The sequence below is a fragment of the Notothenia rossii genome, assembly GCF_949606895.1.
Source record: "Notothenia rossii genome assembly, chromosome: 8".
In the NCBI taxonomy this organism is placed as follows: domain Eukaryota; kingdom Metazoa; phylum Chordata; class Actinopteri; order Perciformes; family Nototheniidae; genus Notothenia; species Notothenia rossii.
Window position 1 is genome coordinate 26637970 of NC_136906.1, and position 24325 is coordinate 26662294.

General features: G+C 42.5%; 1 protein-coding gene and 1 pseudogene across 4 annotated transcripts in view; one reads left to right on the top strand and one right to left on the bottom strand.

Moving 5' to 3' along the window:
- The window catches only part of LOC307015506 (myosin heavy chain, fast skeletal muscle-like), a 77837-nt gene that overhangs the window by 17935 nt on the left and 35577 nt on the right, over window positions 1-24325 (bottom strand). The gene's annotated exons all lie outside the window — the stretch shown is intronic.
- On the top strand, window positions 186-14012 carry LOC307014284 (myosin-15-like; annotated as a pseudogene). The gene is made up of 9 exons (XR_013810548.1): window positions 186-732; window positions 1234-1475; window positions 3411-3588; window positions 4310-4455; window positions 11891-11981; window positions 12060-12447; window positions 13408-13534; window positions 13618-13736; window positions 13812-14012. The product of XR_013810548.1 is annotated as a myosin-15-like (transcript).

Sequence of the window (24325 nt, forward strand, 5' to 3'; positions counted from 1 at the left end):
GATTGCAGATTGCTCAGCCCCATATAAAAAACACATTTCACATCCAAAATGTGTTAATATGACACATCAGTTCAATCAGTATCAATTTATATATTTGAAAATGAAATGGAAGATCTCTTTGTTGGTTATCGTTACTTGTAAAAAGAAGAACTTAGTGATATTGATATTTCAATTAGATCTCTGTATTCAGTTTTTACTTGTGGAAATGTAATTACTACTATCAAAAAACATTAAAAAAATGTTTACAGATATTCTAAATTAACATGTTATCTAGTAAAATTGAAATATTGCGATGTGTTTATCGCTTGTGAAAATCCGTACTAGTCAGCTCCACAGATAAGATGGCAAAACAGCTTGCAGTATAACCTTTCTAATTTGTGGTTAAAATAACGTGTATGTGTTTTGTAGATAAAAGAAAATAGCATTATAGATTCAGACTTTTGCAGAGTAAAGTAATCCAAATCTGACCTGGACAGGGAGGCGATCTACACCATCCAGTATAACTTCCGCTCCTTCATGAATGTGAAACACTGGCCATGGGTGAAGCTCTACTTTAAGCTCAAGCCTCTCCTGAAGAGCGCCGAGGCTGAGAAGGAAATTATCCAGATGAAGGTGGATTTCACAAAACTCAAAGAGGATCTGTCCAAATCAGAAAACCGGCGCAGGGAACTCGACGAGAAAGTTGTCTCCGTCGTACAAGAGAAGAATGACCACCTCCTGCAAGTCCAGTGAGTAAGTGATAACACAGAGGTAGAGGAGGGCAGGGTTTGTGCATCTTTGCAGATGTTTGGTATCTATTTTTAGTCATTTTGTGGCTCTTTCAAGTCATGGTGGGTCACATTGTGATTATTTTGTGTCTCTTGGTAGTGGTTTTGTGTCTCTTTGTAGTGGTTTTGTGTCTCTTTGTAGTAGTTTTGTGTCTCTTTGTAGTAGTTTGTGTGGTAGTTATCCGTCTTGTATTAAAGTTGTCATCTCATTGTGTGTCTCTTTGTTTTTATTGTCTTATAGTCTTTTAGTGTCTTTTTGTAGTCGTTTTTTGTCTTTGAGTGGTCATTTTTTGTCTCTTTCTTGTCTTTCTGTATTTTTTTGCAGTCTCTTTGTTTCTATTTCTTGTCTTTTGGGGTTTAATTGTAGTCTTTTTGGCGTCCTTTTGAGTCGGCTTCATGAGTGTCACTTGGCTATTGCTATTTGAAGGGGTTTAGCTGTAATACTGGTTGACTTACTTTATATCAGGAGGCAGACAACCTCCAGGATGCAGAGGAGAGGTGTGATGGACTCATCAAAAGCAAGATCCAGCTGGAGGCCAAGCTGAAGGAAGTGACGGAGCGACTGGAGGACGAGGAGGAGGTCAACGCTGAGCTGACCGCCAAGAAGAGGAAGCTGGAGGACGAGAGCTCCGAACTCAAGAGGGACATAGACGACCTGGAGCTCACTCTAGCCAAAGTGGAGAAGGAGAAACATGCTGTGGAAAACAAGTTAATAATGCCCTATGTATATTCAACCCAGTCTCATGGCATTTCGTGTTCACTAACACGATTTCCCCCTTTTTTTCGTGTTGCACAGCACGATTTTAAAAGCAATGTATTTCTACTGGTAATGTGTTTCGTGCCTGCAGAACGCCTTTTTCTCCGGTCGGGTCGTGGAAGACCGGAAGCTGTGTGGTTCATAAAAACATGTTCCTACTCAATATCAAGCTACAATTATTTATTTTATTTTAAATCGTATAATTTCGGACTTTTATTGCCGTTTTTGAGGAAAATAAATGGGGCTCAGAGCCTCAGAATACTGAAATCTGTATTTTTTAAATATTTTTTTCCTTTCTAAATAACACACTGTTATTTACTCACTAATAACACACAATTATCCTTGCTTTTATTTATTGTTCTAATTCCATAATCTCTGGCTGTTTTGGCGTCCGTCAGGAACTGAATTTCAAAATAAAAATAACCGGAAACAGACGTAGGAGTTTAGGATGGCCAAAGACACTACACTACCCATAATCCCCAGCTATCGTTTAGGACTACAGTCCCCGTGATTAATCTTCAAGCTCTAGAATTGGATGTTGGAGTGGCAGTGCGCCAAGGTTACGCCGAGCGTCAAACAGCTGTTTGAAATGGAACAAAACCACGCCAGACTATCGAGTAATGAATTTACTTTATTACTCGTTTCCATTCATGTCAATAGCAGATAAATGTTTAGTCTTCTCAAGCACCAACTATCAAATATCTCTCCTGATTGTTGGCACTTGACAATCACCTTCCCTTAATTTTACTCAGGTGTAACTAAAGTCTGATTTAAGGGTTGTTTATATTTCACATCATTAATCAGAATCTGCAAAGTAACTCAAATAAGTGTAGTGGAGTAAAAATACCAGGTTAACCTCTGAATTGTAGTGGAGTAGAATTACAAAGTATCAATGAGCTGTCACGTGGGTATACTGTATATTAATGCTGCCCATTATGGACACAAGCGATTTTCACCCATTTATTAATTATATGTTTTACATTTGATAACACCAATGTGTTTAATACTGGCAACTTCTAATTTTGGTAAAAAACGAAAATGTTCAGTAGAGACGTCCCATAGAACATTTTGCGAAACACAATAGCCAGCATGTGTAGTTCTGGGGGGGGGGGGGCGTTCGATTCCAGTTTTGGATAGTCTGGCGTGGTTTCGTTCCATTTCAAACAGCTGTTTGACGCTCGGCGTAACCTTGACGCACTGCCACTCCAACATCCAATCCCAGAGCTTGAAGATTAATCACGGGGAATGTAGTCCTAAACGATAGCTGGGGATTATGGGTAGTGTAGTGTCTTTGGCCATCCTAAACTCCTAGAGGCCTACGTCTGTTTCCGGTTATTTTTATTTTGAAATTCAGTTCCTGACGGACGCCAAAAAAGCCAGAGATTATGGAATTAAACCAATAAATAAAAGCAAGGATAATTGTGTGTTATTGGTGAGTAAATAACAGTGTGTTATTTTGAAAAGAATAACAAATTAGAAGGAAAAAAAAAAAAAAAATACAGATTTCAGTATTCTGAGGCTCTGAGCCCCATTTATTTTCCTCACAGACGGCAACAAATGTCCGAAATTATACGATTTAAAATAAAATCAATAATTGTGGCTTGATATTGAGTAAGAACATGTTTTTATGAACCACACAGCTTCCGGTCTTCCACGACCCGACGGGAGAAAAATACGTGCTGCAGGCACAAAACACATTACCAGTAGAAATAAATTGCTTTTCAAATCGTTCTGTGTGACACGAAAAAAAGGGGATAATCGTGTTGGTGAACACGAATCAATAGATTAAAAATCGTGTTGGTGAACACGAAATGCCATGAGACTGGGTTGGTATATTATGGGATTCAAGGAGGAATTGCGACATGATTTGTTATTATTGGTTTTAGGTGGAAAAACCTGACTGAAGATACCATGAGCCAAGATGAAAACATCACCAAGCTGTCGAAGGAGAAGAGAGAGCTGCAGGAGGCTCATCAGCAGACTATGGACGACCAGCAGACTGAGGAGGACAACATCAACTCTCTGACCAAAGCTAAGACCAAACTGGAGCAGCAAGTAGATGAGGTGAGGAACTCCACTGTGAAAACACTCAAGTTAATCTCTTGCATTTGACATTTTCCCCACATATAAATATGATCAGGAAAATACATTTTGTGTTTGTCGTTGATTTAGGTCGATTTGGATCATCATTTGGAACAAACAAATAGCGCAGAGTGACCCTTTCAGAATGTTTGTGCAGTCCAAATCTGGACATTATTACTAATTAATTATCATTATTTCAAGAAAAGGGCAGTTTAATGTTCAGTATTTTAAAATGTGGAATTTGTCTTCTTTTTAGTTTTTCCAAAAATAGTAACCAAAACAGAGAACTTTTTAAGATTGTTTGGGTTGTCCCTTTCCAATGCGTATTATATATTTTACACATTATACACATACTCCCCGTCCTGCCTGCAACACCTCCATTGGAATCCTTTGTTTCAGAACAGGTAGTATAAGCCAAACAAAGCACTCTTTGAACATTACAGCATGTAAACATGTCACAGTAGTCTGAAAATGAGCATTATAGGGCCCCTTTAAGTAATTAAAGCTGTCCCATAAATGGCATACACTAAAAAGTCCCTATTAGTGAAGTGAAAAAACTAAAGTGGTATAATTTAAGTGAACTACTTTAATTCTTAAGTCTTTAAATTGGTACTTTAGTAAATGCACTTTTGTTTCATTGCTGCATTAACGGCAGATTGCTTATTGTTATGATTTATTAACAGTGTGCATGTGTGACCTTTAGCTGGAGGGTTCTCTGGAGCAGGAGAAAAAGATCTGCATGGATCTGGAGAGAGCCAAGAGGAAGCTGGAGGGCGACCTGAAGCTGGCTCACGAGTCCATCATGGACCTGGAGAACGAGAAGCAGCAGCTGGACGAAAAGTTTAAAAAGTAAGATGATCTCACGCAAAGAATACATTAGTAACTATAGGTTACTTACGTAACCCCAGTTCTCAGAGTAACATGAAGTGAGATGTCTCACTATGGGATGCGCCTCAACGCGTATGCAAACAGAAGCATCAATCTCATTACGCCAATCCTGATTGGCTGATGATCTTGACGTCTACGTCAGGGAATCCACCCACCCTATAAGTAGCTTGCGCTACGACGCAGCGTCATTCAAAATAAGCACCTCTTCTCGCTTCGCCTTAGCAAGAAGGGCCGTCTGGTGAGACATCTCACTTCATGTTACTCTGAGAACTGGGGTTACGCAAGTAACCTATAGTTCTCATTCATAACACTCCGTTCGATGTCTCACTATGGGATATTGAAACTCCCGTATTGGTAGACATGCTTATCTCGAAAATCACCAAAACAACCAGAACTTAACAGGGAGAACCCTGTCTCAACACGGGGCCCAGCACTGCGCGGGCCACACTTGGAGCAGAGACATCTAGCCTGTAAAAGCGGACAAAAGTGAGCGGTGAGGACCAGCTTGCTGCTGCACAAATGTCTTGGATGGAAACACCCTTGAACAAAGCCCAGGATGTAGCCAGTCCACGAGTAGAATGAGCACGCAGGCCCGTTGGTGCCTGCAAACCCTGACTCGTACAGTATAAACCAGAGCAATCGCTTCCACAATCCAGTGGGAGAGCCGTTGCCTGGTAACGGGCTTGCCCTTCTGAGGGTTAGCCCAGGATATAAAGAGTTGGTCATTGCAACGAAACTCTTTTGACCTGTCCATAAAGGTGCGTAAAGCACGAACTGGACACAGCAAACAGGGGCGCTGTAAGGGGGTGAAAAGTTAGGACGATTCTAAGGGCCCGTGACTGACAGGGGCCCCAAAATGTTTAGTACATTAAGAAAAAAAAATGTAAGTAACCTTTCATCAATCCTCAATAATTAACATTAATAGAACGTTATATTGATAAAGTACTCACTAAACTTAAGATTAATTTAACTTATTTTCTTCCAAAAGTTAATTATCCAAAGCCTCTGTACACCCCCTTCTATTTACATGTCATGGTTTGGTCCTGCCTCCAAACGCTGTGCGGCACTTGCAGAGAGTGAAAGCATGTGAGGAGGGACGCTAGTACTTAGCCTACGTACGTGTGTTGTACCATGTCTCAACGACTCAAAAAGTCAGGCTCTAAGAAAAGAAGAGAAAGGAGAGAAAGACACGAGAGAGGGACTAAAGGGCGACAGTATGTCACCCAGTTTTTCACAAGAAAAGGTGTGGTCCATGAGTGGTGGAAATTAGTCTGTTAGCTAATGTTTTTTTTTTTACTAAGCTGACATTAAGTACTGTTAATATCTTTACAGACAATTCAGTGGTTGTTCATTTCACTGCTCTTTTAGATGACTTTTAAAGGTAGGGTAGGTAATTCACTTCAGAAACACTTTTTGTTATATTCCATGGAATGCTCTTAACATCCCGATATCAATGAATATATTAAATGCTTTGACAATAAATACGTACAACATTTTTATCTGTGGAAGCCGTGGCGCTGTAAAAAGCATGACCAATCATCTTAGCCGGCCCGGCTAAATTAACTGGATGGCCTACCTGCCCGTCAGCCTTCCATCTGTGCACAAACTTATCTCGTGCCCTCATTGGTCATATGCGTGTTTGTGTGTGTTGGAGGAGGGGCTCTGTAATGAAGTCTGAAGGAAGGGGCAGATTTTTTTTGGTTGTGTACTTTCAGATTCTAGCGTACTCAAGCTGGTTTCTCCATTCTTACCTACCTACCTTTAATAAATGCAGGCCCATTTTTAGCGCATATTTATACTAAATCAGTTGTCCCTCCCCCTGGTGCCAGGACCAACAGATCCATCTCTAGGCTCAGCAGCCCTGTCCCCCCATAATGCTGAACCTGAACCAGCTTTTCTCCCAACTGAAGGAGGTGAGCAGCATTGTGTTGAATGACATGCCACTTAACATATTTGAAGGGAGACTGGAATACAACATATATATATACATCAAAACAAAAAGCTAACATCTAATTTTAATTATACATTTCAAACACAGTATTTTCCCACATAACCAATGATCTACATAAAAAAAAAACAGCTTTTAGTCTATTTGGATGACAGTTTGAAGCGTTGAGTGAGTCTGTATTAGGTAAACAAAATGTTAATCACCGACATTTTGGTTATGATATTAATACTAATGTTATTATATTAAAGCAGGGGTGGGGAAGCTCCGGCCCCCGGGCCGTATACAGACCGCTAGACCATTTGGTACGGCCCTCGAGGTAATTTATAAACAAAGTGGCCTGTACCTGGTGGTGGGGCCCAATGTGATATATTTTCATGGGGCCCAAAATCCCTGGCTGCGCCCCTGGGGGTACATGAGCCAACCACCTTAGGGTTGGGCTTCAGCAACACTCTTGTTTGCCCCGGGGCAAACTGAGTGCATGAAGGATGTACAGAGAGCGCATGAATGTCACTGACTTGCTTGGCAGATGCCAGAGCCAGTAACAGCATTGTCTTCAGTGACAGGTGTTTCATGTCAGCTTCTTCCAGGGGTTCAAATGGAGGTTGAGTGAGCCCATCTAAAACCACTGCCAAGTCCCATAAGGGCACCAGTGACCTGGAAACAGGGAGGAGCCTTTTTGAAGGCACCACTCCTCAAACACCCTCCACTTACAGTCATAGAGAGACCTGGTGGAGGAAGCTCTTGCACTCTGAATAGTGTTTATCACCTTCTGAGGGAGCCCCACTGTATTCAGATTGTACCACTCACGGGCCAGGCCCATAGTGCCAAGCGCTCTGGGTGTGGGTGAAAGATCGCCCCCCCCCCCGCCTGAGACAGTATTTCCCTGCGTAGTGGGAGCTGCCACGGCTGCCCGCACAGCAGCTGATATATCTCCGCCAGCCAGTACATTGCAGGCCAGTGCGGAGCTGTGAGGATCAGTGTGTGGCGTTATTCTCTCACTCTGGCCAGAGTTGGGGGTATCAGAGCCAGGGGTGGGAACGCGTACAGGAGGACCGGAGGCCCAAGGTGCGCGAGCGCGTCCACGCCAAACGGTGCGTTTAAATCGCGCATTGAAAAGAACAGCTGACATTGAGCATTTTCTTTTGATGCGAACAGATCTACCGTGGCTCGGCCGTAACGCACCCACAGCTGACTCACAACCATTGGATGTAGAGTCCAGTCTGCATATAGTGGTGCACCTCTGGACAGCAGATCTGCCCGAGGTTCATCACTCCTGGTACGTGCGTCGCTCTCAGGGAGAGGAGACGTCCGCAGCTCCATAAGATCAGTTTGCGTGCCAGCATGTGTAACTGGAGAGAACGCAAACCCCCTTGGCGGTTTATATATGATTTTGTGGTCGTGTTGTCTGTTCTCACGAGGACATGATGTCCTCTGAGAAAAGGCAGAAAGCGTTTTAGGGTGAGGAACACCGCTAAAAGCTCCAGATAATTTATGTGTGACCGTTGGAGGTCTCTGCTCCAGAGACCCCTCACAGGTCGACCTTTATATATACCCCCTCAGCCCGTCAGACATGCGTCTGTGGTGACCACCTTCCGCGATAAGACAGCACCCATAGGCACGCCCCGTACTAGAAAAGTCGGGTGTAGCCAGTGGCTCAGTGCCATTACGCATTTCATAGTGACTATCACTCTCCGCTCGCCATGACGCGCGGGGTCCAGCCTGAGGGCAGCTACCCAGCGCTGAAACTCCCTCATGCGTCCCTCCCTCAGCGTCCCAGTCGTACCACTAGGATGGCTGACGCCATGAGCCCCAGTAACCGCAGACATGATCTGAAGAGAACATATTTGCGTAGCCGGAAATGAGCGATGCAAGCTCTGAAGGCTTTCACTCTTTCTGCTGACAGGCGGGCTGTAAAGGGCACCAAATTCAGGTGTAGGCCCAGGAAGAGTACAGTCTGGGCTGGAGACAACATGCTCTTTTCTGTGTTTATTACGAAACCCAGATCGAGCAGGTGTTTTACGAGGACATTCGTCTGCGTAATAGCCTCTTGCTCCGACTGTGCGAGAAGCAGCCAGTCGTCCAGATAAGTTGCCAAGCGAATACCCTGTTGTCTTAACGGGGCTATCGCGGCTTCCGTACACCAAACAAACACTCGCGGGCTGAGAGACAGACCGAAGGGAAGGACTCTGTACTCGTAACAGACACCCTGAAAGGCGAACCTCAGATATTTCCTGTGTGGGTAATATACTGGGATGTGGAAATACGCATCTTTCAGGTCGACTGATGTGAACCAGTCGTTCTGGCGCACGAGACGCAACAGAGATGTGTGAGTGAGCATTCTGAATTTGTATCTTTTGAGATTTTTGTTCAGAGCTCTCAAATCTAGTATAGGCCGAATTCACTTCCCTCCCCGTTTAGGAACGAGGAAATACTTGGAATAAAAGCCGCTCTGACTCTGTTCGGAGGGTATTATCGATATAGCCTTCTTTTCTAGTAGCGAGAAAATCTCTTGCTCTAAAATATGGGCCGACTCTCCCCGGGCTTGTGAATACAGAATGCCAGAGAAGCGAGGGGGGGTGACAGCGAATTGGAGCCTGTAGTCCTGTGTTACCGTCTTGAAAATCCAAGCAGAATCTGTGAGCATCTTCCACTTTTCACTTCTTAAAGCAAGCAGAGATGTCACATCTCTTTCGTCTGCCCTCTGTGTCTTTATTTGTTGTGTTATGGGGCCTTCTAGTGTCTGAACACAGTGGTACCCCAGGTTGACAACCCCGGCCGACACTGCGCATGCACGTAGCGGTGGTGCCTTCACAATCTCGTCTAATGTCCGCCTTTTGAGAGAGGCCGTAGCCGCTCTCAAAAGAGGGGTGGACGACAGACTGTTTATTGTTTTTCTTTTCATTTTTATTGACTGCGCCCTTGGCTTCAAGCCTGGAAACGACAGTGGAAAATGATTTATTAGGAAACAATAATGATGACATGTGTTTGTGTGACTTAAACGAGCAGCGGAACTTGCTGTCTTTGATGTTAAGTCCATTTCCCTTATGGCGCGAACTTGAGGATGACGTTCTGGCATCACTCGAGGCGGCGGGAAGATGGGGGCATGATGGCACCCCGAAAACACATGAGCATCTAACACTGGAACTTGTTCTGGAGCTGGGGAACAGGGAACTTCCAGCTCTCTCGTCGAGGAGAGGAGAGGAGGCTGTCAGGCCGCCCGCTTCTTCTTCCTCGCCTGGTGGCTGAAAACCTGGGTCGGCTGTGCCTGAGCGGCAGCTGCCGGAACCGGAGATCTTCTTGGCCAGCTCACCCTCGCCTCGTGCCTGGGATGGGGACCCGGGACGGGCTGTGGTCTCTGCTGCTTCGGTATCTTGAACCGGGCAGGACGTGAGGCAGCTTGAGTGAAGGCCTGCCGCGGGACCGTTGAAGGTGGCAGCTGGACCCTTCGGGGGAGACAGAGCTGGAGAGCCTCGTCTTCCTTCTTTTTTGATTCGCATCTCAGCTGCATCGAAGCGAGAGCGGAGCCAAATGTGCCCTCGGGAACAATAGGCATGTCCAGAACATCCTCTTTTTCCCGGTCTGGAAGGTTCGTCAGGTTGAGCCACCTGGCTCTCTCCTGTACCACCATAATTCCCAGTGCTTTGCCCGTGGCTTGGGCTGCACAGCGCTGCACACGGAGGCAAATGTCCGTGATCGCTGCGATCTCGTCCCACACGGCAGGCTCAGGTTTGCTCGACAAGGCACCCTGGATTGGGGGCCTTGTTGCTGAAAGGCCGGTCTCTCCACGAGACCGACACCTCGTCCAGCATCTTCGGAAAGACTGGAAGGAGCTGCCTCTTCGTCCTCGCTGCTTTGTGCAATTGCTTCCCCTTGTAGCGAGATCTGGAGGTCTCCTTGGCCACTTCAGGCCATGGGATGTCCAGCCTGGACGCAGCGCGTTGACACACGGCCTGCAAGTCCATACTTAGGCAGGGCGAAGCTGGTGTGCTTTCGCCCGGGAGAGCGGACATCGCTCCCGGCTTTGCAGCCTGAGCCGATGAAACGAAGATGTCATCCTCGTGCTCATCCGAGTCGGACAGGAGGAACTAAGAGGCATCCTCTTCTTCCTCCGTATAGTCCAACTCCAGGACATCCTCCGCGGCTGGAACCATGGTGAGGTCCAGTTGGGAGTCCCAGCTTGGCGGCGAACAGGCCGGCGAATCAGCGGACATGAGGGGGTCCTGTCCTGACAAGCTAGCTTGGCGTGCTAGCCGTCGGCGGAGGCTCTTAATGGTGAAGCGGGCACAATGCCCGCACGAGCCGGGGTTATCGATAGCCTCCTGGGCGTGTTCCAGCCCGAGCAGACCTGGTGTGAGTCTGTGCCTGAGATCTTAAACCTGCAGCCGCATAGCCGAGCCTCCGAGTCCCTGACCCCTCTGGTGTGAGGGAGAGAAGGGTCCATCTTTGTTCGCCGGGGTGTCGGCGTGGAGTGGACACGCTAGTAACAGGTACGTAATGAGAAAAAAATCCAACCTTGTCGTTAATCCGAAAGGAAAAAGCGACGGCGTAGATTTTATTCTTTAAAGAATATTAACTAGTGTGTTAATACCTTTTGTTTTTATCTCCGTCTCCTCTGGTGTGAGAGAGAAAAGAGAACGTCCTCGCTACCGTGGTGTCGGTGTGGAAGGAAGAAAAGCTAGCAACAGGTATGTTGCTAGCTTGAAGAAAAAAATCAAACCTTACCGTAATTTCGAAAGAAAGAAACGGCGAGGCAGATTACAATATTAACTGGTGTGTTAATATTGTTCAGTCTTCTTGCAAAGCAAAAAAGTAACCGGCAAGCGCCCGTCAACCGAATGTTAGCTTTGGGTTCAGTCTGTGGACCGTTAAGCTAGCCCGGCTACTGATAATTCGAGATGTGCTCTGAAGCGAGAAGAGGTGTTTGAATGACGCTGCGTCGTAGCGCAAGCTACTTATAGGGTGGGTGGATTCCCTGACGTAGACGTCAAGATCACCAGCCAATCAGGATTGGCGTAATGAGATTGATGCTTCCGTTTGCATACGCGTTGAGGCGCATCCCATAGTGAGACATCAAACGGAGTGTTATGAATGAGAACCATCGTTTTACAACACATTAGTCACATCTTTTCTGGTTGCATGTGTGCAAACTGGCGGAATAGGACTATACATTTACTCACGTATACACTTGACGTACTCCACTTGAGTATTTCTTTTATTTAATTATACTAATATTAAGAGTGAGAACATGTACTTCTTACTGTACTGCTTTTATCTTAATACACGTTCATATTTGCATACAAAAACGTACAAAAAGCTCACAAAATATTACATTGACCTTAAAACATATTTTTTGATACAAAGACCTTATAATATGTGTTTTCCTTTAAATCAAACTATTAGTCAGTTAATCGCTAGTTCAATATTCAAAAACTTCTCTCCACTTCACAGGAAAGATTTTGAGTTTTCTCAGCTGCAGTCAAAGATAGAAGATGAACAAACACTTGGTGCTCAGCTGCAGAAGAAATTAAAAGAGCTGCAGGTGAATAATTCACAAGTACTGGCTTTGGGTTCGATGTGATATCACAAAGCTACTTCACTGATTACTTTTCTTCTGCAGGCCCGAATTGAGGAGCTGGAGGAGGAAATAGAGTCTGAGCGCTCGGCTCGAGCCAAAGTGGAGAAGCAGAGATGTGACCTGTCCCGAGAGCTGGAGTAGATCAGCGAGAGGCTGGAGGAGGCCGGGGGGGCCACCGCCGCTCAGGCCGAGCTGAACAAAAAGAGGGAGGCAGAGTTCATCAAGCTGAGGAAAGACCTGGAGGAGGGCTCGCTGCAGCACGAGGCCATGTCTGCTACTCTGCGCAAGAAACACGCAGACAGTGTGGCAGAGCTGGGGGAACAGCTGGATAACATCCAGAGGGTCAGGCAGAAGCTGAAGAAGGAGAAGAGCGAGATGCGGCTGGAGATGGACGACTCAGCAAGCAATGGAAACCCTGGCCAAAACTAAGGTTGGAATTTCTGTAGGAAAATAAGTATTGAGATCCTTTACCACAGCAAAAGTATGACTGCCTACTTGTAAAAATACTCCACTATATGTTAAAGTCCTCAATGCAAAGCCCATTTTACTTGAATTTGCAAAATAAATCTCAGAATACTTAAAGAGACTCTATTATGCTTTTTAGAGTTAAATCTTAAAGTTCCCTCCAGAGGGAGTTTCTCTCCCACACACTCCCCCCTGCCTGAAACGCTTCCATTGGACTCCTTTATTTATTTCCGTGACATAGTGACATCACTATGTAGCCCTTGTGCTTCTATTGGCTATAGCCCTCCAACATATTGTACGTGATAGGCTAAGAGGCGGGATATAACTAAACGGTTGACCAATCACACCAGAGCCGACTGGGCTGAAAAGAGATGCTGCAGAACAGACCTTTATGGACATGTAAAGATGTCACAGTAGAAGCACAAAATACAAGTATGGACCTAAAGATATATGAATAGGGCCCCTTTAAAGTATTGACTTTGCAGTATAAGGTTGCTTAAGTATTTAAATTCAAAGTTTTGATGGTGCATTACAATGTGCCCTGTCAGTGTTGTATATATGATGTTTGTGGATTAATAGTATCTGCAATAATTTGTGATGTGCAACAGATTATTCCTCAACACTTATAGGAACACTTTCAATTTATCACAAACATTCAAAATCAACACATGGAGATTCACGGTTTTCACTGGAGAGGAAGGAAATGAAAACCTTTAATCTGAAAAGTAACTAAAGCTGTCAGACAGATGTAGTGGAGTTAAAAATACTATATTTACCCTGAGATCAGAAATAAAAGTTTAAAGTAGCATAAAATCAAAGAACTCAAGTTCAAAGTGTTCACATTTGTACTTGAGTAAATGCATTAATGATGTTTATGTTTGGCAAAGACATTAACATTGAATTTCTTATTTTTTCAAATGTCAAGATGAATCTAGAGAAACTGTGCCGCTCCCTTGAAGATCAACTGAACAAGGTAAAAACAAAAGAGGAGGAGCAGAAGAGATTAATAAACGACCTTTCCAGTCAGAAAGCTCGGCTGCAGACAGACAGCGGTGAGGAAATGTTCTTAACATTTTCGCATTAGTCACAAACGCAGAAGAGGTGGGGCTAACTGTTCTTTGCATTTATCGTGCAGCTGAAATGTCTCGCCAGCTTGAAGAAAAAGAATCCTTAATGTCACAGCTGACTCGAGGAAAACAAGCTTTTATTCAGCAGATCGAGGAGCTGAAAATACTTTTTGAGGAGGAGGTTAAGGTAAGAGATCAACATTATTAGAATGTTTTTAAAGTATGAAGAGGAAGCTAAATGTTGATTTTTACTTCTTTAAAGGCAAAGAACGCCCTGGCGCACGCTTTGCAGTCGTCTTGACACGACTGTGAGCCGCTGAGGGAGCAGTACGAGGAGGAGCAGGAGGCCAAAGGGGAGCTGCACCGCTGCCTGTCCAAAGCCAAAAGCGAGGTTTCCCAGTGGAGGACCAAATACGAGATGGACGCCATCCAACGCATCGAGGAGCTGGAGGACGCCAAGTAATGACAAACATGCCCACATTTCTTTGGCTCATGCTCCCAGACTGGGAACCAAAAGCACAACAATGTTACAGGAAGAACACAAGAAGTTCAGTTTACCTGTCAAGTAAAGGCTGCTTCAAATCCTGGAGAATTGACACACCGGGTAACAAGTCCAAGAAGGGGTAGGCAGAATAATGGGAGATAAAAGGAGGCCCAGCTAGAAATGTCAATATGTCTAGCTGGTTCTAAAAACATTCTGAGTATGTTACCATTCATTGTTCTAGGAATGTTTTCAGCGGGAAGTTGTGTTTTTCTGAAAGGTAGGATAACGTTCTCCAAAAACATCTTAAAATTTTTGGTGATAACCTTCTTAAGATGTTTTTGATAACATTGTTCGAACATTATGCCTACTACTATTCTTAAAATGTTTTCAGCTGCAAGTGTTTTTGTTGTTCCCAGAATGGTCTTCTGAAAGGTAGGATAACATTCTCTAAGAAAGAGAGAGACACACAATAGAAAGAGACAAACACATACACACACTAACAGGGGTTTCCGGGGCGGGCAGTGACAGTCGGTCCGTTCCTCTATATGTCGGTCTTAAATCTAAAGGGTGCAATAATGATTTTTATCCACTATGCATAAACAGTGGACAATGTTTATATGCAGCCCTCACAAACCACACACAGCCAGATAGCTTATCTAACAGTTAGAACCTACATACGAGACACAACTTTTATAATCAGAAAAAAAGTGTGATTATTGGCGACTAAAAGTGTCTTTTGTCATGAAAAAACTAAACCTATTTGGTTTTCTAAGTGTTATTCTATCAATATGACAATAGAGACATGTGCATACACAACAAAAACACTTGCAGCTGAAAACCTTTTAAGAATAGTACGGGAACTCACACATGCCACATGCAATATCTGCTTACAGCTTATCATGAAGTAAGTGCTTTCAGCACTGCGGAAAAATCTAGGATCTGAGAGGAGAGCTACTAGTCTTTGAATGGTCTTTCATGCTATAAAGAGGCCTATAATGCTTTTTGATGTGTTACCCAGGGCTGCCAACATTTGAGTTCAGCTTGGAGTGAGATATTTTTTTTGGTGAACCGAAAAAAGAAACGTTCATGTGTACAGTGTTACAAACTAGGGTTTCCCATTAAAGTACCGGGGCTACAGTTGAATACGCACATACACAGTGTACCCGCGACTCTTACAATGAAGGCTCCATAATCAGATCACAGCATATAAAATGGCATATAGGTGTAAGCAGTATTGAAGTTAAATGCATCAATCTGGTGCACTTTGAGAGTAAAAGGAATTTATGGATACATCTCTCAACACCCATATGAAACAGAACTGTAAACAGATTTTCTTTTTCTTTATGGATATTTCACAAATCACTCACCTTTTAAACTGTATTCTTGTTTTACTGTCATAGTATTTCATTACTGTTTTTCTTTTATTCTCATAAATGATTAACAAAACGTTTGAGACCCACTGAGATAACTAGACTAAAGTTAACTATCTAAACACTCAGAGTCCCTTACCTCACTGAGCTGTAGTTCTCTCAGTCTGACAGGACAGAGCTCTCCCTCTCCTTGTTTTATAAACAGCTTCTAATATCCATTAACACAGCTAGCTAACCAGATGCTAACAACAACAATGCAAAGAGTGAGTTTGGTAGAACTATACTGTATAATAGTAAAGTTATTTAACATGATGCCATATTTATTGAAGATTTTACATTATAAATATTCCCCACAATTATTCAAAATAATATTCTTCCAAACTCCTTGCTGTATAGTATGACCAACAGGAGACTATTGATGTGTGTGGTGAGTTTGGTGGTAATAAGCTGTATAATAGTGATTGAATATTATTGTATTCTCTTTTTTCAAAGTTGCACTTTGCAGACGGTCCCCGAGCACTCGTTTTTTCTCCGGCTGCGGATAGAGACCAATGTAATGTGTCCAGCTCGGAGGATGGCGCGTATTGGCTTTTTTTTTTTATCAGAATGTGATTGTAGTTCGTTGTCAACCTTACCACGGTTCTTAGGAGACGTCATTTGTGTCTGAATAACGTTTTATTCATGAGTTATTGATACGTGAAATCAGAATCTCCCAATATCGTTCCAACTTTACTGAACTAAGCCAGAAGACCGTCTCATTTCGTAGACCGCTCGGTTTGCTTTTCCTTCACTTTATTTTTATATACATTTATTTTTGGACGAAAACTTAGCGTGAGGAAAGGCATGTGTGGCGTGAGTGCGTGAGATATGGTTTAATTGCGTAACTCTCACGCTCAATGCGTGAGTGTTGGCAGCCCTGGTGTTACCTTTTCCTTTAGTGTAACATATTATAGGTTATGTGCTTGTTAATGGTCTGCAAAAACTAAACTCCCAAAGTTACCTCTAGAGGGAGCTTCTCTCTTTAACACTTGCACTTTGATTGGCTGGCGCTCACACCTTGGTCGTGATTTGATAAGGGGCTAAGGGGGTTTAAGCGGTTGACCAATCACAACAGAGCTGGTCAGCTATCCAATCAGAGCATACTGGGCTCTCATTTCAAACAATTAAATTTAAAACTCTTTAATCTAACACAAAGCACACTGAAGAGGACCTAATGAAAAACGCACAAACCACATATTTAGTTCCACGTTGCACCGTTGTGGTTCAATAATGATAGAAGGAACGAAGATACACTTCAATAAAAGCTGATTCTAAACAGTTATGTATATTAAACTAACTCCACCACCTCTTGACTGCGTGTTACTTCTGCACTCAGGCCTCTCTGGAGCACAACGAGTCTAAGATCCTGCGCGTGCAGCTGGAGCTGAACCAGGTAAAGGGTGAGGTGGACAAGAAGATATCGGAGAAGGACGAAGAGATCGAGCAGCTGAAGAGAAACAGCCAACGAGTGATGGATATCATGCAGAGTAATCTGGACGCAGAGGTGCGGAGCAGGAAAGACGCGCTGAGGGTGAAGAAGAAGATGGAGGGGGACTTGAACGAGATGGAGATCCAGCTGAGTCATGCTAACAGGCAGGCTGCCGAGTCACAGAAACAGCTGAGGAACATCCAGGGGCAACTCAATGTAAAAAGAGTTAAAACAAAACAACACCAGACAATGTGCACCATTGAGAGAATGCATCAGCATTAACCAAAAGAGTGACACCTTCATAGTTTGTCTTCAACAGTCCAAATTTTAACATTATTAGAAAAAAAAAATGCATTATGCATTAATATTTTCAAAAGCAGCACATTTGAAAAGAAGGTACGATCAAATGTTTTGCAATAAAAATGACAAACACATATGGTATTAGTTTTCGGTCAATTCAACTTATTTATGTGTTATAATTGAAAACGTCCCTTGGTAATGTTACAGTATGTTTCTTTTTTTGAACAGAGGGAATATATAAAGAAAAATGATCTTAAATGAAACTAAGCGAGAAATTGTTATTTTCCACCCGTAGTCCCTGGGCATGGCAATAGAATAATAAAAGAAGTAGAAAATGCATTTCCTGCAGAAAATGCGTGCGAATGCTGTAAACTGTGAACATTTGTGGCTGAATCTAGCTGAAATGCAGAAAAAGCTGAATATGTTATTAGCTGAATGGTAGCTGCTTTTAGCTACAGAGACCAAGTAAGTGTGTTGCTGAACTTAGCAGAGAAATGCAGAAAAGTGAAATGATTTGAATCAAATTGTTACAGCTCAAATGCATTGCAATGATTTTGTTGAACACTTGAAAGTGAAATGTTAAACTGGAAGAGGGGGAAAAATAGTGAAGAAGCTTAATATTTAAAAGAAAAGGATTAAAAAAGGTATAAAAAACAACATGTATAGCCTCATTGTCCTGAAATAGCTGAATAAGTTAATAGTTGAATAGTTTGTGCAGCTGAAAGTAGGCTGAAGGAGTTACATATCAGATGTAAGTAGTAGTATAAGTTCAAGTAGCATTACATCTATAGGGCTTTTCTTTTGAAGGGGTGTTTGTTTTTGGACAGTGTGAGGTGTAGAAAAACTAAATGAGATGTCTGACATCAATCAATGGGAGGTTCACCCATAAAAACAATGGTTAGGTGGGCAAAGGCCTTTGGCCTGTGTGTGTGTGTGTGTGTGAGAGAGAGAGAGAGAGAGAGAGAGAGAGAGAGAGAGAGAGAGAGAGAGAGAGAGAGAGAGAGAGAGAGAGAGAGAGAGAGAGTGTGTGTGTGTGTGTGTGTGTGTGTTTGTGTGTGTGTGTGTGTGAGAGAGTGTTTGTGTCTGTGTGTGAGAGAAAGTGTGTGTGTCTGTGTGAGAGAGTGTTTGTGTCTGTGTGGTAGAAAGCTGTTCAGTGTGTGTGTCTGTGTGTGTGTGAGAGAGAGAGTGTGTCTGTGTGGTAGAGAGCTGTTCAGTGTGTGTGTGTGTGTGTGTGTATGTGTGTGTGTGTGTGTGTGTGTGTGTGTGTGTGTGTGTGTGTGTGTGAGAGAGAGTGTGTGTGTGTGTGTCTGTGTGTGAGAGAGTGTGTGTGTCTGTGTGTGAGAGAGAGTGTGTGTCTGTGTGTGTGTCTAGTGTAGTAGACTATGCAATCACTGACATGGACCCCTCCACTATCAGTGCATTCACTGTCAGACAGCAATCCCCCTTTTCAGACCACAACCAAATCAATGTGTTCTTTAAAGTCTCAGGTCCAATGAGTGACACAACAAGGGAACCCAGTAAGCTGTATACATTAAATCCTACTTACAGATGGGCCCCAGACAGTGGAGACAAATTCACCATGGCCTTGAACTCACCTGATCTGATGAATGACATGTCACTATTTGACCAAAATCAATATGTTCCTACCAAAGATGGTGTAAACATGGCCATTGATTATATCAATATGATATTTCACAAGGCAGCTATTAAAGCTGACCTTGTAAAACAAAAGTGGAAGCCTGTTAAAAGGCAAAACGCTGACAAATGGTTTGACCAGGAATGCAAGACCATCAGAAAAGACCTGAGAAAAATAGCAAATGAAAAACATCGGCAACCAAACAACCCAGCCTTACGCATTAGATACAATGACCTTTTAAACAAATATAAATGTACAATAAGGAACAAAAAACAAAATTATACCCACATGAAACTTGAGGATATTGATAAAGCCATTGATCAAAATCAATTCTGGGATCTGTGGAGCAACTTCAACACAAAACAACCGCAAGCATTACCCATCCAAAACGGTGACATCTGGAGAGAACATTTTGAAAGTTTGTACAAAGACATACCAATAAATCGAATGAATTCAGATCAATGTATTACAAAAGAGAAACTCCAAACATTAGAAGAAACTATTAAAGACAACCAAAACCCCCTTGATTTCCCAATGACTTGGGAAGAGTTGACCACACAGACACATCTCTCCGGCCAAGGAAAGCTTGTGGCCCAGACAACATTAAAAACGAAATGCTCAGATGCAGCACCCCAGAGATGCAGGGTAGTGTTAAAGCTGTTCAATATCATATTGCAGTCAGGATGTTTTCCTGACATCTGGTGCAAAGGGCTCATTTCCCCCATTCATAAGAGTGGAGACAAATCAGACCCTAATAACTACCGTGGCATCTGTGTCAGCAGCTGTCTGGGGAAATTATTCTGTAGTATTCTAAATAAAAGAATACAAGATTTCCTTAACCGACAATCCATCTTGAGTCAAAATCAAATTGGCTTCCTTCCAAAACACCGCACCACCGACCATGTATATACCCTTCACACTTTAGTTAACAAACATGTACACCAAACAAAACATGGTAAGATATTCACTTGTTTCATTGATTTCAAAAAAGCTTTCGACTCTATTTGGCACGAAGGGCTCTATTATAGACTTCTACATTGTGGTATAGGGGGCAAAATGTACGATCTGGTTAAATCAATGTATTTAGGGAATAAGTGTGCTGTTAAAATTGGAGACAAACAAACTGAATTCTTCACCCAGAGAAGAGGTGTTCGTCAGGGTTGCAATTTAAGTCCCACTTTATTTAATATATATATAAATGAACTTGCTGTTCAGTTGGATCACTGTGCTGCTCCTGGCCTCTCCCTCCTAGAGAGAGAGGTGAAGTGTCTGCTTTATGCTGATGACCTTGTTCTGCTGTCTCCTACTGAACAAGGACTACAACAACAGCTGGACATAGTAGACCAGTACTGTAAGAACTGGGCCCTGGCAGTCAATATGAAGAAAACTAATGTCATGGTTTTCCAAAAACGCCCCAGATGTCAGGAGAACAAATACCAGTTTACCATAAATAATCATATCATCGAACATAGTATGAGTTACACCTACCTCGGTTTAACCATAACAGCATCAGGAAGTTTCAACATGGCAGTGAATGCACTCAAAGAAAAAGCCAGAAGAGCTCTAAATGCAATTAAGAGAACATTTTATAATGTCCAAATTCCAATTAAAATCTGGCTCAAAATCTTTGTGATCCAGCCCATTGCGCTGTACGGTAGTGAAGTATGGGGTCCACTCAGTCACCAGAGCTATACCCGCTGGGACAAACATCCAACAGAGTCTTTACATGCAGAATTCTGCAGATACATTTTACGTGTTCAGAGAAAAACACCAACAAATGCATGTAGAGCAGAATTAGGCAGATACCCACTGATCATTAACACTCAAAAGAGAGCACTGACATTCTTTAACCACCTTAGGTCCAGCCCCCGAGACACCCTCCACTCCAAAGCCCTCCAAAGCCAAGAGCTAACCCCAGAGAAGAGTCCCCTATGTCAGCTGGTGCTGAGGCTAGTTGGCTCTCAACAACAATGCTCTCCAAACACCAATCACAGTCAAACGCATTATAACACAATGTGAAGACAACTATTTACAACATTGGGAAGAAGAAAGTAAAAGCCAAAGTAGATTAGAATGTTACCTGGCTCTAAACAGAGAGTATGAGCTGGCAGAGTATCTCTCTACTGTCAGAGATAGAAAGCAGAGACAGATCCTAACCAAGTACAGGCTCAGTGACCACAAACTTGCAATCGAAACAGGAAGACTCAAAAGATCCTGGCAACCAAAAGAGAACAGAATATGTGGTCACTGTACGACAGGTGAGACTGAGACAGAGATGCACTTCCTCCTGAAATGCCAAACATTCAACGAAGTAAGGAGCATTTACTGGAACAAGTTGAACTCTGTAATCCCAGGTTTCAAGGAGGTTGATGACCTCTCAAGACTGAGAGTACTCCTAGGAGAAGGAGAAAAGGCACACCTTGCTGCCCAATATGTATACACATGCCACAACCTGAGGGACAGTGAATGAGACACACACACACACACACACACACACACACACACACACACACACACACACACACACACACACACACACACACACACACACACACACACACACACACACACACACACACACACACACACACACACACACACACACACACACACACACACACACACACACACACACACACACACACACACACACACACACACACACACACACACACACACACACACAGAAATGTGATTGTATCACTGTATATATATATATATATATATCATCAATAATATGTAAACATTTGAAATGTATGTTGATGTTGTTAATTATTTTGTATTGTGATGCTTTGGCAACATTGTTTAATTTAACTTTCATGCCAATAAAGCCCCTTTGAATTGAATTGAATTGTGTGCCTGTGTGTGTGTGAGAGAGAGAGTGTGCCTGTGTGTGTGTGTGTGTGTGTGTGTGTGTGTGTGTGAGAGAGAGTGTGTGTCTGTGTGTGTGAGAGAGAGAGAGAGAGTGTGCCTGTGTGTGTGTGTGAGAGAGAGAGAGAGCCTGTGTGTGTGTGAGAGAGAGAGAAAGAGAGAGAGAGTGAGAGTTAGAGTGAGAGTGAGAGAGTGTGTGTGTTTGTGTTAATTGTTACAGCTCAAATGCATTGCAATGGCTTCCATGTCAAAAAAAGACTTTAAAAAGCTTAATGTTTTAAAAAGTATAACATATTTTGAAAAAATTGAAAGTTTCCCATCATGTGCTGAAAAGGCTGAATAGTTTGATATTTGAATGGTTCCTGCAGCTGAAATTAGGCTGAAGGAGTTAAATAAAGATATCAAATTTAAGTAGTAGTGATTGAATGTTTACCAACACCTGTGTGTGTAAACCCAGAGATCAAAGGTTTCCATGGTGTCTGCTCTGATTAGATCAGGGGTAGCCAAGACGGTGCCCGCGGGCACTTAGTCGCCCGCAGGGGCAACGTGAGTCGCCCGCCGGGCATGTTCTAAAAATAGCTCGCCAAGCAAATCCAAAATGTATAAAATACACAAAACAAAAAAGGAAATGTAATTAAAAGAACCTACCCTATGCATAAACGAAACCTCAATCATAGCGACCCCTATCTACTTACTACAACTCTATATCTATCTAACACCCCTCCTCCCCCCACCCCCAATATCGACCAATCACGTTCTTGCTTGATTTGCGGGACCAGCGTTGCAGTCAGGAAGAAAAGCAATGTGGCACCTCCCCGCTGATTTTCCTGAGTTTTACTGTGTGTGTGTGTTGCAACTTGCATATATCTTTATTGCACTTGACGCACACATACACATGGCGTAATTTCCTTAAAAAAAACAGTTTAAAAGGGGAGTGATTAGTCAAATATGCATAAATGAAAAGATAGAATGCTAACTAAGTAACATAAGATAAGAATAAACAAGTTGAAATGATTTGTTATTGGTTGTGATCATATCCTAAAGATGTTTGGATTATTGAAAAGTATACAACTCCCTTTCATATGAGTGTTGAGAGCTGTATCCATCAATTCATTTTGTGCTCCAGATTGATGCATTTCACTTCAACATTTAAAAAAAGATTCCCCTGGAGGATGTGAGGTCCCCACCCAAAATAAAGCAGGTTAAAATAATTAAATTGCATACATGTTATTTTAGTAAACACTGAAAACGGGTCCCACAGACCCAAAGAGCACACAAAGGTTAAAGGTAAGCATATAATAATGTTCAAATGTGCTAAATATATACACTGCAAAAAACAAAAAAAAGAGGAGTAAAAGTAGCCCCCGACTTGTTTTATTTTTTTTAAGTAGCCCTCGTCCTAAAAAAGGTTGGTGACCCCTGGATTAGATGATGTCACTCAGGTGTGTGTGCGGCCAATCTGCCAAGCAACACCATGCCAACTGCAGCACTGAGTCTCATAAGAATGCATTGAGGAGTATATCTGACAATTTTGCCACCTGTTCAAAAACTATGGCTCCTATAAAAAAATTACCAGACCGTGAGCATCAGGGAACCCCTATATACCGAAATATGTTTTTTTTTTGGGTTTTGTGTGTAAAATGTGGAGATGGGAGCAGTTTGTCTAAAGTGTAGTTCTCTCTGCTCTGAAGAAAGATCTGGAACAATTTAACATGGGAATCGATTGGGAGCTAGCTGGACTTTTTGTCTCTTCATGCCCTCAAGATAATTTTTTTTTTCTTAATTTTTTCTTTTTCTTTTCCAACCTAGGAGAGGTTTTCTTACGTTTTTCATGAACAATTATGTCTGAGGAGTGTAGGGTTGGGGAATTATGGCAAGTTTAAAACATTTTTGGGTGATAATTTCAAGCACTGCTCCACTCTGTTTTGAGATGAAAGCACTCTAGACTTAACGAGCTGCTCCATCCACTCTAATGTTAAAATCTGAAAAGGCCTCTCTACCAAGCTCCAAACTAAGTTCAATATCTCAAGAAGTGTAAAATATATCAAAGATTTGAGTAGGAATTGAGTAGCTGAAGGTCTTGTGATCATTTGAAAGTTGGAATGAAGTGTCTAGCTGAAAGTATGTGGAAGGAGTAGCATTTGGCGCAAGGTGTAGGAAAAGAGGATTTGAAGGCATTTCCCATTGACTTCAATGTTAAAAAAAAAAGAGTTTAAAAAGCTGAATATTTCAAAAAGTATGAAATATTTTGAAAAAGTTGAAAGTTTCCCATCAATTGCTGAAAAGGCTGAATAGTTTAATATTTGAATGGTTTCTGTAGCTGAAAGTAAGCTGAAGTTATGGAGAGCTAAAGTATTGGCTGATTTGAAGGCTCTTCCCATTGACTTCAATGTTAAAAAAAGAGTTTAAAAAGCTGAATATTTCAAAAAGTATGAAATATTTTGAAAAAGTTGAAAGTTTCCCATAGATTGCTGAAAAGGCTGAATAGTTTAATATTTCAATGGTTTCTGTAGCTGAAAGTAAGCTGAAGTTATGGAGAGCCCAAATATTGGCTGAAATAATCAGAGGAAGAATAAAGAATTGAAGAACTATAGTGGAATGCTGTAAACAGCATTCGCACTAATAACAATAATACAATAATAATATG